The following is a 17,798-nucleotide window of genomic DNA, read 5'->3' as shown; positions in this document are numbered from 1 at the left end:
GCTGTTCCACTGAAAAGGCTTCTCATTGGTCATTTTGGTCCAGTTGAAGGAGACTTTCTTAGGAGTTACCCTATACTTCCCTTCTGAGGACAAGAAGAATTCATTTGGCTTCAACTAACATGACTACTTGCTTTTATTGAATTTTCCTAGTCCTCTCTTTTCTAAGCTCTGCTTCTGGCACTATTTCACTTTGACCACTTCTTTCCATTCCTATTTCTAAACTTACTCTACCCAGCTTAAGTGTCACTTCTTTCAGGAGATTTATTTTTAAATAATTATTTATTATTTTTTTTCATCTTTATTGGAGTATAATTGCTTTACAATGTTATGCTAGTTTCTGCTCTACAACAAAGTGAATCAGCTATGCGTATACATATATCCCCATATCCCCTCCCTCTTGAGCCTCCCTCCCACCCTCCCTATCCCACACCTCTACATCACCACAAAGCAGCGAGCTGATTTCCCTATGCTATGCGGCAGCTTCCCATTTGTCACTTCAACAGGAAGTGCTTTCTTTTCCCTATGAATCCCTAGAGCAGTGGTGGCAAGTATGTTTCTGTTACAAACATCACTAATAGTCATGGCATTCTCCCATGCTGAGCTGTGGCCTCAGAATCCTTACGAACATAGCACCCTATGTAGTTAACACTGGAAATGAAGACTAACTGTGATCCCATCATACTTCTCAGACCTGAACTTAAAAGGAAGCTCTTTGAAGGTAGGGCACAAATCATCTTTATATTTCTCACAACATACAACACAACACTTTGAATGTATTAAATATCTAATTTAATACAGCTATCTCCCATTTATTAATAAGAACCTGTTCCTCAAAATCAGACAGTCTGAATGAAAATACTAACCAGAAGTTTATTCCCATTATTTACATGGGAAAAAATATAGCAAGTTACTCATCAGCCCCGCACTCCCAATTTCTTAAAAAACAGTACAATTTTTATACATGTCTATTTACTATTTAAAAAATTTCTTCCAGGTCACCAAATGTAATTGATATGCTTATTTAAAAAAACAAAACAAAACATTGGAGTAACATGGCCTTTCTTAGTGCCAGCAACATCTAAGATGAATATCCCCTTTGTTGAGATTTGTCCTTCTTCTCAAAATATCTATGTGATTTTGACATTTTATCAATTCTATTTAGAAAATTACTTTTTCCCATGTAATTTGTTTAAAGATGTCATATTGAGTTTTAGAGATATAAATGAAAATTTTCTATATAAATATTGGCCCCAAAACTACTGTGTTAAGCAATATATATTCTATAAAGTTATATTAAAAATGAGGCAGCCTTCTACAAGAAAAATATTTAACTCTATAGATCTGTGTATTTTTGCTTCATTTGTGTATTTAATTCATTGTTTATTCATCCATTCAACTCACATTTATTGATCACCTACCACGGGCCAAATGTCATGTAGGCATTAGGTGTACAAATATGAAAATCAATTCCTGAAAATTAACTAATAGTCTAATGAAGGGTAAACATATATAGAAAAATAATTACAAGTTAACACAATCTCTAGTAGATTTGTGGGATCATGGTGGGAGAAGTTACTAATTTTCTTATAGTGATTATTGAGGCCTCTTATAAGAGGTGGCACATGATTTACCTTGAAGAAATAATAAGAGTGTACCATGTAGACTGGTAAGAACAATTGCACAGAGTTATATTAAAAAAATGTTATGTTTGAGGAACTTCAAGAAGTGTTTAATGTCCACAATGCAAAATGTGCATAGGTGAATGGAGACAGATATGACCTAGAAGTTAGTTGGAGCCAGATTCTGAATAGTGTATCAAATACTCTAGGAGTTTGGACTTTACCTCTTGGTGGTGAGGACCAGATGATGTAGGTGAGGACCAAATCATGTAGGCGATGTTGGGAAAGAGCTTTAATAAGGCCTCACTTTAGAAAGACAGCTGGCAACATTGCTGATTATGGATCATAGTGGGAAGATATTATAGACAAATGTTTTTAATGCTCTAAGCCCCATGTACTATGGTAAAAGCCAGTGACATCAACATATTTTTATGAATTAGAGAATATCAATAACTGATAATTCCAGTTATAAGAAATTTCCAAAAATTTGTTTCCACGTAATGAAACCTCACTGCAAGAATGGGGCTACACAGTCACTGTGGAGGAGAATATTAATATTTTATGATGCTGAAGTCTTATGATTATGCCTTAGTGTCTCATGAAAATCTTTCAGGTTCTGCTCAGATAAGGATCCTTGGAGCTAGGCATCTGAAGCAAACTGGAGACACACCTCAGGCTCTTCTTTCTATCCTATTTCCCCAGGCATCCCTTCTTTTTCCTTCTACTGAAAGCCTCATTCAAATTCCTCAGTGGAACTGACCTCATGCCACTGTTATTTAGTCATGCCTGGATATTCCCTTAACCCAGCACTGGTCAAGGATAGGTCAGGCTGGTACCCCTGCCAGACTTTACACGCAGTGTCCCAAGACTCTGGTTGAAGAGGCTCAGAGAGCCAGCCTTGTGCATGCCTTTTCTTGAATCTCTAAGAGATATAAATTTGAGCAGTTCTTTATAAGAAGACTTTTGACACCCAGGGAGTTTCATTTAACTCTGATGCCTCATGCTTCCAAGTATGAGGTTAAAATGAATAGGGCTGTACCAGAGCAAACGCTACTCTGAATGTGTATTGATATGAAAAGAAATGTAAGAGAAAGTTAGCCAACCTAGAGAAAATAAAGTAGCAAATAAACATAATTGTGGGCAGTGGAATTTATCCACAACACATAGTTAAACGCTCAAGAAGTTCTCTTCTCCTTGCTTGAAAATTTATTCCCATGTCTAATGGACACAAAGAAAAATATTAACACCTCAAAGGCATTCGGGATGTTTTACATCCACATGGCTCTTTTGAATATGAAAACTTCATACGAAGGTATAATATGGCAAAAATGTATTTATCAACTTGATCAGTTTTAATTAATTTTTAAATGTGATTTTGTTTAGAGGAAAATATTGTTAATAAGTAACTCTTAATCAGGCGTTGTTGTCTTGAAATTCCTCAGGTATTAAAGTTGAGAGTAAAGGTTTCTATGCAGAAGTCCACAAATTTGTTCCAAAAATTACTGAAAGAATTAGTCATTGAAAGAGGAAAAGTTTTGCTGAAGATTTTTCTTTTAATCTCTAAGAGTGTACTTTATTTGGAGAAACTAAAGCCTCAGGTTTTCCTATTTTAGAAAAAAAGATAAAATATTGAGAAAATAAGTAAATTGGGAAAAATAGAATTAAATATTTGATGTCTGTTGAATGATCTTTTTTATGTAGAGTTTTTAAATTTAATTTAATTTAATTTATTTATTTTGGGCTGCACTGGGTCTTCATTGCTGCACTTGAGTTTTTTCTAGTTGCGGCAAGCGGGGGCTACTCTTCCTTGTGGTACACAGGCTTCTCATTGTGGTGGCTTCTCTTGTCGTGAAGCATGGGCTCTAGGCGCACGGGCTTCAGTAGTTGTGGCACACAGGCTCTAGAGCGCAGGCTCAGTAGTTGTGGCACACGGGCTTAGTTGCTCCGCAGCATGTGGATCTTACCAGACCAGGGCTTGAACCCGTGTCCCCTGCATTGGCAGGTGGATTCTTCACCACTACACCACTGTTGAATGATCTTAAATTGATTACTAACATTCTCTACCTCATTACGATATAAATGAAGAACTGCATAGCTTTCTACGGATTATACTGTTTCCATTCATATTGAAGTTATTTTATTTTGGTTTATTTGCAATGATGCTGAAATTTGTAGAAAATTGTTAGTCTTACATAACTTGGCTTTGTGAAAAATGATGTCAGCTTATCCATTCAAAGAAAATTCAGATTTGGAGACTATATTTGGTTTTATTGAAAGGAAACATGCAAACCTTTCAATTCTAATTCATGTTTATATTTTTTTCTTTCTTTTCTTTAAATTTTGCAGTGGTAGGTGAATAAGTCTTCAGTTTGGTGACTTTCAAAATGGCAATAAATAAGTTCTAAACCCTATAGTATGGATCTTTTATACTTTAAATGAGAGCATAAATTGATATAATTGTAATTAAATACATCTTTATCTAATCACAAATGTAAATGCATGTCCTCTGTCTCAGCAATTCAATTTCTAGGAATCTATCTTACAGATATATTTTCACATGCACAGAATAATGTATGTATAAGGATAGCCTTTGCAGTACTGAAAAATGTACATCAATGGGGATTGTTCAAATAAATTATTGTAAATCCATGCTATGGAATATTATGCAAATATAAAAAAGAATAAAGAAGTTTTATATGCAGTGAAATTGAAAGATCTCCCATTTATATCAAGTGAAAAAATAGGCAGACTCTCAACCACTGCGCCACCAGGGAAGCTTTTTATATGCTAATATTTACATTAAAAAATCTACATATAAATACTTATTTGTATATAGAATATCTATAGAAGGATATCCAAGAAGCTAATAATAGCAGTTGCCTTTGGGGACAAAAGCTGGGCAGAAGTGAAAAAGAAAATTAATTTTAATCATATATACGTTAATATCATTTGAACTCTGTTCCCTGTGCATTTATTACAACTTTAGAAAATAAATTCTAAAAAAGAAAAGCTATGGTATTTATTCTTCCTTTCTTGTTAATTTAAAATAATATATATATAGATTTAACATCTTTATTGGAGTATAATTGCTCTACAATGGTGTGTTAGTTTCCACTTTATAACAAAGTGAATCAGCCATACATATACATATATCCCCATGTCTCCTCCTTCTTGCATCTTCCTCCCACCCTCCCTATCCCACCCCTCTAGGTGGTCACAAAGCACCAAGCTGATCTCACTGTGCTATGCAGCTGCTTCCCACTAGCTATCTATTTTACATTTGGTAGTGTATATATATCCATGCCACTCTCTCACTTTGTCACAGCTTACCCTTCCCCTTCCCTGGGTCCTCAAGTCCATTCTTTATGTCTGCATCTTTATTCCTGTCCTGCCCCTAGGTTCTTCAGAACTTTTTTTTCTTTTTAGATTCCATATATATGTGTTAGCATATGGTATTTGTTTTTCTCTTTCTGACTTACTTCACTCTGTATGACACACTCTAGGTCCATCCACCTCCCTACAAATAACTCAGTTTTGTTTCTTTTTATGGCTGAATAATATTCCATCGTATATATGTGTCACATTTTCTTTATCCATTCATCAGTCAATGGACACTTAGGTTGCTTCCATGTCCTGGTTATAAAATAATCTTTTAAATATATTTGTTTGTGGTCTTGGGGAAGATACTAAAGTAAAAGTTTAATATTATTAACAATATAGAGCAATATTTATAAGGATTTTTTTCCTCCATTATATAGTCCTAAGTCAGGCTGCTTTTTCTTATTTAAGTAGAAATGTCAGGGTCAGCGCATTTATTTTAGTGACCTTGAGAACAAATGGACCACCTTGTGACTATTTCAGTCATGGTGATTGGGCTTTACTGTGAAGCCATTTAAATGTATAGGGAAAATGTCCTGATCTCTGTGATGTTTGCATATGGGGAAGCATAGCATAGTTTCACAACTGGTGAGTAGCCATCTGATTTCCTTACATATACTTCTGTAACCTTGAAACTTTATTTCAAAATATATGATGAATATTAACAAAAAAACTCTATCTCTCCAACTATAGCATAGTAGTTCTTCAAATTACTCTATTTTGAACGAGCTGTTGTCAGATAAATGAGGTTTTACTGAATATAGCTATTACAAATATATTTCAAAATATTCAGGGAAGACTATATTTTTATAAGACTTGGCAACTGAAACATATGTTGGCAGAATATTTAAAACATATTTCTAGAGCATTGAAAATTCTCCCCATGCAATTATGATCCTTTAGCTATTGGCATTGTTTCCTGAACAGTCATTTTATTTAGTTTACATTTCGTATCAGAGTGTATTTGGTTCAAGACAACAATGTTTCAAACATTTGGAAAATAAAAATATAAATCCCCTTTTCATTTTCTAACCCGTCTCCCCCCCCCCATTTTTTCATAGAATCTTGACAATTCTACGCTTGGCATATAATCAAGTGATATGATTTTCTTTTTCATTGCCCTGCTTTTCACATAGTCAGAGGGAAGGCTGAGTGATTTTTCAGGGTACCTATAGCTAAGTCTTAATGAGTCTAAGAATTTGTAAAGTTAATGGAATAAAGGATTCCCTATCTGTGACTGAGAAAGAATCATATTTTAATTAGCACCAGTGTATAAGAGTAAGTCTCTTGAGTGTATTTAGTATCTTATTACAGACAATCTTGAGTTAATGGATTATGCTGCATAGTTAATGTTTCTGATTCAATTTTTTGTAACCTCATTTTAAATACATTCATAAGATTTCACATAGTTAAAGAAGACATACATAATTTGACTATCCCTTAATATTTGTTACTCTCCCAGGCAGTAGGTTGCAATATTTCCTTTGTAATATCAGATTCTCCTTCAACAGCTTCAACAGCTCCAGAATGTCACAAGCCTTTATGTTCACATTAAGGGATACCTTTATGCATCACTATTATATGAAAGGTTGTGTTTTCTCTCATAGAAGCTATCACATTCCCTTAAATTCTCCCTATGAAAAGGAAGAAAAAAAAGAAATTAAAAGAGTTGGTTTTCTGTTCTAGCTATATATATATTGAAGAAGAGATGGTCCACGTAATTTGCTGCCATCCTGATCAACAGTCTCAGGGACGGGCATACTGCTCTGCAGAGATCTGTCATCTTTGATGCTAGAAGTGGCAGCAGCCTGTAAGTTTTCAGTGATCCATTATCTCAATAACAACAACAACAGCAACAAGAATAAATTAAAATTCCATCTGCTAGATACCTTGATGCTTATTTATAAAAGACTAGATATTTTGCAGTCACAATTCAGATGTGTACTTATTTAAGTTGATTTTTTTTTTTTTTTTGCGGTACGTGGGCCTCTCACTGCTGTGGCCTCTCCCATTGCGGAGCACAGGCTCCGGACGCGCAGGCTCAGCGGCCATGGCTCACGGGCCCAGCCGCTCCGCGGCATGTAGGATCTTCCCGGACCGGGGCACGAACCCGTCCGTGTCCCCTGCATCAGCAGGCGGACCCTCAACCACTGCGCCACCAGGGAAGCCCTATTTAAGTTGGTTTTGTCTTTATATTTTAGTAAGTGAACTTAACGAGGTTGTGGAACTCCCATTTTCACTATGTAACCTGCTTAATCTAGAAAATTCTAGAAAACGAAGTCACTTCTGGTTTGCCAACAATCTCCCGCCTGAGGGAGTCTGACATAAATGCCATTGTCTGGACTTCCCTCTGCTATGGTATTTCTTGTTCTGTCTGATTCTGGGGCTCTGTAGACTGACATCCACAGCTACTTTCCCTAGTCCCTGTGGTCTCTGGTCATGTGGTCTCTCCACCTGTCCCAACTCCTGGCCAAAGTTCATTCAGTCTAAAGAAGACCCTGTGAGTGTGCTTCTACCTCTCCTCACCCCTTGGGAGTTGTGTGATCTCATTTGCCCTCCCTACCACTCTTAGCCCCACTGGACTTGGTAAGGTGTGTCCTTAGGTTCATCCATGGAAACACCTCTTTGACCAGTTTTTAATCTCTCTCCAGGTGTGTCTTGATTTCAGGCACTTCTCCAAGTAAAGAATTTCAAAAAGCTTGAAATTTCCTTAGATGTTTCCTGTGATGTAAGGTATAAATTTTCTCTACTGGGATTTTGCCAATCCTTTCTGGGTATTTATATCCTATTTTCTTTTCTCTCCACTTCAACAGGTCAAGACTCAAAAGAGGGGATCTGGCGCTCTTTTCAGGAATCCAGAGAGCATCGAAACCTTAAATTATTACCTTCAAATATTCTCCAAACTCCTTCTTTTTCCAGAGGTCTGTGTGTGTTCAGGTATTCCCTGTGTAGCAGGGAAGCTGCTCTTTGGATACCATCCTCAGTTCTCCTTCACTCTGTGCTTGTTTCATAGACTTTATTTAGTCTTCTAGGCTCTGCCTCCTGTTCTTCCAAGACAAGCCTATTTTGTAATTCAAAACCACAAACTGAAAACTGTCCCCATAATAAATGCCTGGGGTCTAACATGTAAATAACTCTTTGGCTTTTAGACAGTTGTGTTTATGAATTTCAAAATCCATTTAGCTTCTCAGTTGAGTTCTTTGTTCTAAGTGATACTTGGATGCCCTACTCAGGACCCCAAGGATAATATTCCTACCATTTTAACAGTGCAGAGAAGGATAAGAGTAATAGGAATGGGGGGAAAAAAAGAGACTTGACTGTCAAACTGCCATTCACTACACATTCATGCATCACATTTCAACAGTACATTCGTGAAGAACACAGAAATCTTCATTACTACATCTTACAGACAAAGGAATAGAGTCTAAGACATTATTTTTCTCTAGGATCACACATCTGGCAAAAAGAAACTAGAACCTAGAACAAACTAGAACTCCTCTGAGTTCTTGTAATACGTCATGGTAATCCTCTGATATACTTTACTCTGTTATCTATTTTATTTTTGTTTTAGCTGCCCTAGGCTCCCCAAGAATAGACTTTTATAAATTATTTACATGAACATTCTATATTTGGTGTGGCAGAGGAAAGGCACAAAATGATGTAGTAATGAAATGGCAGCATCCAGAATTTCAGATTTATGCACAACATACCTAATATAACTTTCCATGTTTTCTCTTTTAAAACAAGATAACTCCTCTCTCTTAGTAAGCCACCTGAAATCCACATTGACAATACAGTTTATTAGATTTATATATGTGTATAGTACATTTAAAGAACAGAAGTCTAACAAACTAACAACTCATCTTAACTTCAGCATTTCATTGTTATACTGCAGTCCTGCAGGTTGTATATACATATGCTCAATAGAGAAAGAGGCAGGTGCTACACACATTGTAATATAGATTCTTGTAGGAACTGGATTTTATCCTAAGTGCAATGAGAAGCTACCGGAAATTATAAGCTAGAGGATGAAGTGGTCTGATGACCATTTCTTAAAAGACAAATCGAACTGCTGAGGAGAGACCAAGTTGAGAAATTGCTGTGGTGAAGCAGGAACGTAAAGATGAGCAGAAGCAGAAAAGAGGCTGCTAGAGCTGCCCATGCAAGAGATCCCTCCGTCTGAAGGAGGGCAGTGCAGAAGGAGACAGAGGTAGCCAAGTTAGGATCTGTGTTGGAGATAGAGTAGATGGGACTTTCTGTACTCCTTACCTGGGTTCAGACAACAGAGGGATAAGAGAGGTCAGAAACTCACTATAATTATCTCTTGTGGCTAAACACATTTAATTCAGCTTCTCTGCTAATCTAATATGAAACCTGCCCCCCCCCAAAAAAATAGAGAGCTCAATGTACAACAAATAGAAAATGCTTTAATACCACATACTCTAATAGTCTTAATTATTCATTATCATTTCAAAAGGCACAATGTTTAGAAAAATCATTCAACTAAATGTTGGCACACCAAAATAGACAGTTAATTTATGATTATCATTAATATTAGTATTGTTTTAAGGCCATTGGAATGGGACTTTCCGTTTTTTCCTAGTCCAAGAAGGGTTTATTTTTGTTGATCTTCTTGGCCTGGTGTAAAACCTATCTTTTGAGATTGGCATTCCCCAGTGACTAAGTGGTAAATTATGCTGTCTGGAAAGTTATTGTGAGTTCCACTGTGGTTTTGGTTCAGTAGGTTTTTATGTATTTTTACAAATTTTGTACATACACCCAGAGGCTTTTTGGCACTGGCTACATTTTGACATTCAAGAAAATAAATATGAGCCCTTTAACAGTCTCCAATTCTAGATTCAGCGTTTTAAATATATTGAAATATGTATATGAGGAATTTTCTGAGACATGGAACAGAGACTCATTTGGCAAACATTTTTACTAATATTACAAAAAAGACCTTTCTTTGCAGCTCATTTGATTATATATTTTTTAGGTCATGAGGGGTATATTTTGAATTTGAGCTCTGGAACTTAAAGGAAGTATACTTCATATTCTGGAGATATGTTTTGCATTTTCAGAGACTGGATAAGACCAATACTAATTGATATAACCTATTCCTGGGAAAACTCTCAAGCTTATAGTCAACTTGAATTATAGTCAACAGTGTAGTGAAATGCAAAAAGGTTTATGTGGGAATGAAGAAAATTCACTTTTAAAATAAAGCATAACTATTTCAGGAACATAAACGGATGTATTTGCTAATCTTCTTCCCCTCCCATTCATCAAACTAAAATAATCCACTGGCAAAGTAAAGCCAAATGGCATATTCTACTGAAAGTTCAGTTTATAGTGACATAAAACCCTATAATTCTCATATGCATAATTAACCTTCCAAATTGCCTGTTAATCACACAAGTAAATTTATAGCAACCAAAGGAATCTTATGGTTATTAAAGGTAAAAAATTACTAAATATTCAGACTTATACATATTGGAAATTACCCCTGACCTTGAAACTGTGTGCCTCATTCAGGAAGTTATGATACACACTGACACATAGGTAATGGCGGTACTTTAATAAAGGGGAATTACTTTGTACATAATGACACTGAGACTATGTTATGACAGAGGTATACAAAAGTTTCAGAGGCAGCAGTAGTAGTTTGAGGCATAGGATTCTTGGTTCTGTTGTTATTTTCTGCCTCATAGTACCCTCATTTTGCCCACTGTTTTTTCATCTGCCAAGGGATGTCAGCAACTCTTGTCTCCTACCACCTTGAAATGTTGTCAAGGATCTCATATTTTGCTTGGTAATCCCTTGAGATCTTTGGATGAAAAGAACCATAAAAATCTAAAATGTTTTTCTAGGTGGGTGCTTCCAAAATTGGTCCTTTTCAGGGAGCCACCCACTTGGATATTGGATACCCTCCGTGTGTAATGTGGAAAAAGCGGTTGGTGAAAATGTACTCTTCTAGCATCACCAAAAAAACAGACGTCTTTATTGTTTAGAAACTGAAACACACCCATTGGGGAGTACTTCATCATCATTTTTTTTTTAAGTGAATGAAAACATCACAAGTTGAATTGATGAAATGCAGGATAAGTGCAAACAGACTACATCCTTCCTCTTTCAGTCACAAGGAGTGGTGGTCCGCCAATTCTCCCCCTTTGCACCCTCCCTGTCTAGTAAAGAGCCCTAGTTGGCTCATAAACCATGCCCCTATCTGAGCTACAACTAATTATGCCACTGTTGAGTCACCAACAGAAAATCCCACAGGCTGGTTGCTTTCCTCTTTGTGGTATAGGGCAGTGATCTGAAAGAGAATTTTTTCCCTGTCATTTTTTCTCTTTTCATCTGCATCATTTCCACCCCGCCTCTTTTCTTACTCATTTTCATTTCCTCCAATTTCTAATTATCATCCCTACTTTACCCATCCTTTTCTAATCTCAAAGGCTATTTTAAAAGTATGCTTGTTCACCAGATGCAACTCTCCAAGGGCTCATTTGGAAAAAATAACAATCTTTTCTGTCCCTCCAGCTGCTAAAAGTCATCTTGAGTCATGTTTTTGACTCAATTGACAGAAACGCTTAATAGAAACGGTTGGCCTTTCCCAGAGTTTCTTCTTACTTGCCATTCCATCTTGTTGATTTTAACTGACTGATAGGATGCAGCATTTGACCAGAGTAGCTTACCTGGTCATCATCCTTTGTATTTTTCCTGTCTCTGTTAAACCTGGCTAAACCAGTCAGATGGAGTGGGTTATAAGCAAAATAAGTGACTGTCAGTAAGCATTCCAGCTCTAGAGTATCTTGTTTGAAACATTCTGGCAAAGTTATTCCCCAAATTGAACCGGATCCTATATGCTAAAGAAGAAATTAGGTAACCTACTTTCTAAACAATATTATTTCTAAATAATAATAATTATTATTATTATTTAAGATGCTTCCTTAATAGTGTCATGGTAACAACTCAATGTGAATTACTTCAGAACCATGAAGAGAAACTTGTTTCAAATAGACACAATATTTGTTTTTTTACTTTATGAATCCAAGCAGAGCCCAAAGGAACTACTGCTGATCTTCACTATTTATCTTGTCAAATTAAAAGTTTTTAAAAGTTGAAGAGTGTGAATCTCATACAAATATAGAATAAACATAGCAAAGGTTTACTTAACTTATTAATGAGGTTTATCACTCAGGGTTCAACCAGGTAAGCAGAAGAAGTAAGATATATGGATATACCACTCCTCCTGAACACATTTATTGATTTTTTTGTTTTATTCCAAGGCACTGTTTTACAAATTATGAGGACTGCTTAAGCAAATCTGATATCCCAAAGGTCAGAAAGTCAGGAAGGGAACATCACAAGCAGGCTGGCACCCACAGCACGAGCCAAAGGTTTTTGTGACGGGCAGTTAGGAAAGAATGGTTAAAAGCAGGTTGGAACCCAATAGAGCTCAGGGTGTGTCCTCAGGGAAAGCTTAGACCCTTTTTAAGGCCTTCCTACAGAATACTTAACTTGTGGGCCCACCCAAAGTAATCTCCCTAAATTAAAGTAAAACTGATCAGGAACTTTACATCTGCCAAATCTCTTCATAGAAGCACCTAGGATAGGATTTGATTGGATAACTGGAAGAATACAGATTCATGCTAGAAAATGGTTGCTGCTTCTTTTTTGTCCTCCAGCTCTCAGGAAGAATATCTCTGTAGCCCACCATATCTGGAAACATACTAGAAAGGCAATTCTGGAGAATGTAGTTTATCCTAGGCAAGTTGACACACCACAAAAGCCATATCTGAATATTTATAGACTCTATTCTAAGGTCTGAGTGTGTTCTCCCCAAATTCATACATTGCACCTTAACTCCCAAAGTTGATGGTATTAGAAGGTGAGATCTTTTGGGGAGTGATTGGATCATGAGGGCAGAGCTCTCATAAATGAGACTGGTGTTCCATAAAAGAGGCTCCAGAGATATTCGTAGCTCCTTCTGCTGAGCAAGGACATGGTAAGATACAAACTGGTTAATGTTCAATAAGGCAACAGAACTATAACCTTTGGGGCAATTGGTTCCATCAGACAGAAGACAATTTACATCTCTACCAGACAAAAATCCACAAGTCAAGATGTAACTTCACAGACTTTGAGATTTAATTAATAATAAACAGCAAGTCAAACATAGGCCTAGATGATTAAATGATTTTTGTGTGGGTCTACTAGGCAATGTTTCAGTATAACATCCTTTTGGTTTAGTTCCAAGTATAGTTTTTATCTTTCATAAAAATTTATTAAATATTTCATCTACTTTCATTACTAAATAATAACCTTTTCTTGAAGGTTTAGATTTCCTGAAATATTATATTCTATCTGCTTAAGCAGAAGTGAGTGTTCTTTTTGCAATTTAATGGTGATATCTTTTGGTCTTCTCAGATCTAGACACATATAACTACTAACCCTTCCTGAGCTATAACTGTCTATCACAGGAGTTTCTCTGTGTACAAAAATGGGAAATGTGTTCTAGGTACATGAGTCACTTGAATCTATAGGTCCCAAGCAATTAGAAAGGAAGAAAGAAAAAAAGGGGAAAGAAGATCTTTATTTTACTTAAAGGCCCTGAATAAGGGTGACAGAAATATTAGGAAGGGAGAATAAAAGGAGGAAAGAGGAGAAGCATTATTTAGTTGTGAAAATTTTTTTCTATGAGGAAATAAGACATAGACCCCAATTTAAAAATAATCAATTGACAATATATGAACAATAAGAGGAAAGAAGATGGTATGTCTATTGAAAATTCCATGCTATTAAAGCTATATATTACTATTTTGAATCCAACTGATTAACCTTTTTCTTTCCTAAACTGAGGACCATATCCTATAAACGAATTATTAAGTAAATGTTCCTAAGTATACATTTCAAATGCACGTTGAAGTTAACAATTTGGAGGAAAAACCAAAAAAGTCATCTATGCAAGTATTTTTCATTTGACTTAAAAAGATTACTTTGTAATAGAGTCACTACATTCTTTACTGAGATCTTTAATACAATTGTTTAAGAGTTTTTACCTCATATCAATGAAGACATCACTAACGTTATAAATAGAAAATTCATATTTTAAACTACAAATACTTGTGCTCTGAACACATTCATATTTATATGTATTCAACCTATTGTTTCACTTTGGATGTATTAGGAAGTTATTGCAGGAAATACATAATAAACGTCTAACACATTTCTCTCTCTTCACTGACTCCTTTCCCAGTTATCAACTAATCAGCTGTCAACATCATTATTCTAAAATTTAAGGATCTTTGTTTTACCTTCTGGCTTAAAATGTTTCCATGATGCACAGTGCCTACCTACTGGATGAATGCCACTTACCTAAGCATGGTAGTCAAGGTCCTTCATGATCCAGACCTTATTATCTCTCTAATTTCAATTTCGGCCATTCACAGTCAGCTTCTATGTGCACTATAGAAGGAAAAGGAAAAGGAAAAAGACTTGTTATTTCCCAAATCCTCACATAAGCCTTGCTGTATCATATTTTCACGTATAATTACCCCTGCAAGAAATACCCTTCACCCACTGTCATTCTCTAAAGCTTCTATTCATCCTTAAAAACAGCTTAGATTCTCTTCCTCTGAGTAAGCTTTCACTATCCTTTCCTCTTCCACCCAGGCAGCTAAGTAAAACTCTTCTGGGTTCTAATGACACTCTCTGGGGATAACTGCTACAGCCCTCAGCTTATCAGTGATTCAGAAGGCTTTTGTGCAAGTTTGTTTCACCCTGAGTGCTGATGCTTTTCTTTCTTTCTCTTGTTCCCAGAATCTAACTCAGGGTTTAATTAGGTAATAGTTGCCTATTCAAAATAAACATTTGTTGAATACTTAATATATTCAGGTCCTCTGATCTGGTGCTGGTTTTGGGAAATTAAAGGAGGTAAGTAGAGAAGCCATTCATCTGAGGTCATGGACATTCTATTACCTTTATTTACTAGTGGGTCTCAGATTTTACCCTGGTTTGAATCTCTTTGTTAAAACACAGATTGCTTGGCCTCCTCCCAGAGTTTCAGATTCTGTAGGTCTAGCCTGGAGCCACAGAATTTGCATTTCTAACCAGCATCCAGTTGCTGTTTCTGCTGCTCAAGGACCACAATTTAAGAACTATTGCTCTATATCCACACAAAGACCAAGATGCTAAAAGAAAATATGTATATTTAATAAAAGCTTATCTAACTGGTCTTGTTTTATTTAAAAAGACAACCTTAGTACAGAATATGATTTATTCTGTTTCTTTCTAAATCAGGAGACATAAAAAGATATTTTATTTTACATTATTTATATATATTTTATTTTATTCAATAATGAAGATCAATATTCTGAGTTTTCCATCATAATCATATATTTCCCTCCCCTTCCCCCTCCCCCTTCCATTACTTTCCCATATGTTTAACAGATGCATTTTTTAAAAAAATGTTGACAATGTTAGTTTTCTTTCAAAATAGTGGAACTTAACTCTTTGGCAGGGAGGGAGAGATTATCATAACCCTGCATCTTCCCATGAAAGCAATGAACCCATTCTCCAGAAAACTGTATATACAGAACTGAGAGTACAGAAATAAAACATAGAGCTATGGCCAATTGCTTTTTGACAAGGATGCCAATTCCACTCAATGGGAAAGAATAATCTCTTCCACAAATGGTGCTGGGACAATTGGATTTCTATGTGCAAAAGAATTTCATTGAACACCTACTTTATTTCATATACAAAAATTGACTAAAAATGGATCAACAATATAAGTGCTAAAAACTGTAAAATCTTAGAAGAAAACCTAGGGATAAATCTTCATGACCTTGGGATTGGCAATGGATTCTTCAATATGACACCAAAAGCACAGCAGCAACCACAAAAAAATAAGTTGAACTTTATCAAAATTTAAACATTTTGTGTATGTAGGACATTATCAAGGAGTTGAAAAGATAGCCTAAAGAATGGGAGAAAATATTTGCAAATCCTAGATCTGATAAACATTTAAAATTCAATATATTTAAAGGACTCTTAAAACTCAACAAAAAGACAAACGATGGGCAAAGGACTTGCATAGACATTTCTCCAAAGACATACAAATGGCCTATAAGAACATGAAAAGACATTCAACATCGTTAGTCACTAGAGAAAGGCAAATCAGAACCACAATAAGATATCATTTCACATGTACTAAGATGGATATAAGAAAATAAAATTTAAAAATGAAAATAATGAGTGTTAATGAGGATGTGGAGAAACTGGAATTTTGGTACATTATTGGTGGAAATGTAAAATGATGGAAAGGTAAAATGGGAAAACAGGTTGTTCCTCAAAAAACTAAATATAGAGCTGCCATATGACCTAGCCATTCCACTCCTAGGTTTATACTTCCCCCAGTTGAAAACAGGGATCCAAAAAAATGTTCAATGAAGCATTATTCACAATAGACAAAAAGTAAAAACAAACAAACAAAAAATGTGTCCATCAACAGATAAATGGATAAACAAATTGTGATATATACATACAACAAAATATTATTAAGCCCTAAAAAGGCATGAAATCCTGATGCACGCTACGACATGGACAAACCTTGAAAACATTGTTATAAATGAAATAATTGGATATAAAAGGACAAATACTGTATAATTCCAGTTAATGATATATCTAGAATAGGGAAATTCATAGAGACAGAAAGGAGGTTAAAGGTTACCAAGGGTTTCCTCTGGGCAGGAAGGGGAGGTGAAGGAATAGTCAGCAGTTCAGCCCAGGAAAATGGCCAGGAAGAAGCTGCAGAGGTTCCTGAGTGACCAGGGTGACAAAGAGCGTAGCCTGACCACAGAAATCCTGGATGTTTGGTCCCTTAGTTTTAATACCAGATTGAGGTGGTCTGGTATATGCTTTGTATGCAGCATTTTCTATTCTATCCTTGGAACTGGATTGCTATGGCTTTCTGGTGGCATGAAACTTTTGGCAGTGTTTTAGAGCCTGGGAACTAATCCTGCATGAGTCAGTATGAGTTTTTTAATGGGCTCTGTGAAGCAACTGATGAAAATATTTGAAACAAGATTGCCTGCAACAATTATTATTCTTTTTTGTTTGTTTCATATTTACACTGTGTGCTTATTTTTGGTGACATAAAAAGGGAATGAATATGTTGCAGTTCTTGTGAAGAGCCTAATATAGTCTATCATGCATCTTATATGCAAAAGATGCAGTCATGAAAGGCTATTTTTCTCTCCTAAGTTGAAAATCAGAAACTCTTTGAAAACAGTGTTTGAAAGTGTATGCTGTGGTTTTGGTGAAGTATGATTTTCTTGATACAATAATCATTCCAAAAAAATGCAATAATTTAAGACCATTTGTATTCTGCTACAAACTACATGGTTGAATAAACTGTTAAATGCTTGTAAATTAAAAAAAATTTTTTATACAGCAGGATCTTTTTAGTCATCAACTTTATACACAACAGCGCATACATGTCAATCCCATTCGCCCAATTCACCACACACCTCCCCCGCCATTTTCCCCTCTTGGTGTCCATACGTTTGTTCTCTATATCTGTGTCTCAATTTCTGCCCTGCAAACCGGTTCATCTGTACCATTCTTCTAGGTTCCACATATATGTGTTAATTTACGTAAGTTGTCCATTTTATTGCCCTAGAGTTGCTTGTAGTAGTCTCTTAGGATGCTTTATATTTCTGCAGTGTCTGTTGTAACTTCTCCTTTTTCATTTCTAATTTTATTGACTTGAGTCCTCTCCCTCTTTTTCTTGATGAA

General features: G+C 35.8%; 1 pseudogene; it reads left to right on the top strand.

Annotated features, from left to right (window-relative positions):
- Positions 1-16,793: 16,793 nt before the first annotated feature.
- LOC112397154 (vesicle transport protein SFT2A pseudogene) lies at positions 16,794-17,268 on the top strand (annotated as a pseudogene).
- The last annotated feature ends 530 nt before the right edge of the window (positions 17,269-17,798 follow it).

The sequence above is a fragment of the Neophocaena asiaeorientalis genome, unplaced genomic scaffold (genome assembly GCF_003031525.2).
Source record: "Neophocaena asiaeorientalis asiaeorientalis breed wild unplaced genomic scaffold, Neophocaena_asiaeorientalis_V1.1 scaffold177, whole genome shotgun sequence".
Taxonomy (NCBI): Eukaryota; Metazoa; Chordata; class Mammalia; order Artiodactyla; family Phocoenidae; genus Neophocaena; species Neophocaena asiaeorientalis.
Note: the sequence above shows the minus strand (reverse complement) of the source record. Positions and strands in the feature narration are given on the sequence as shown.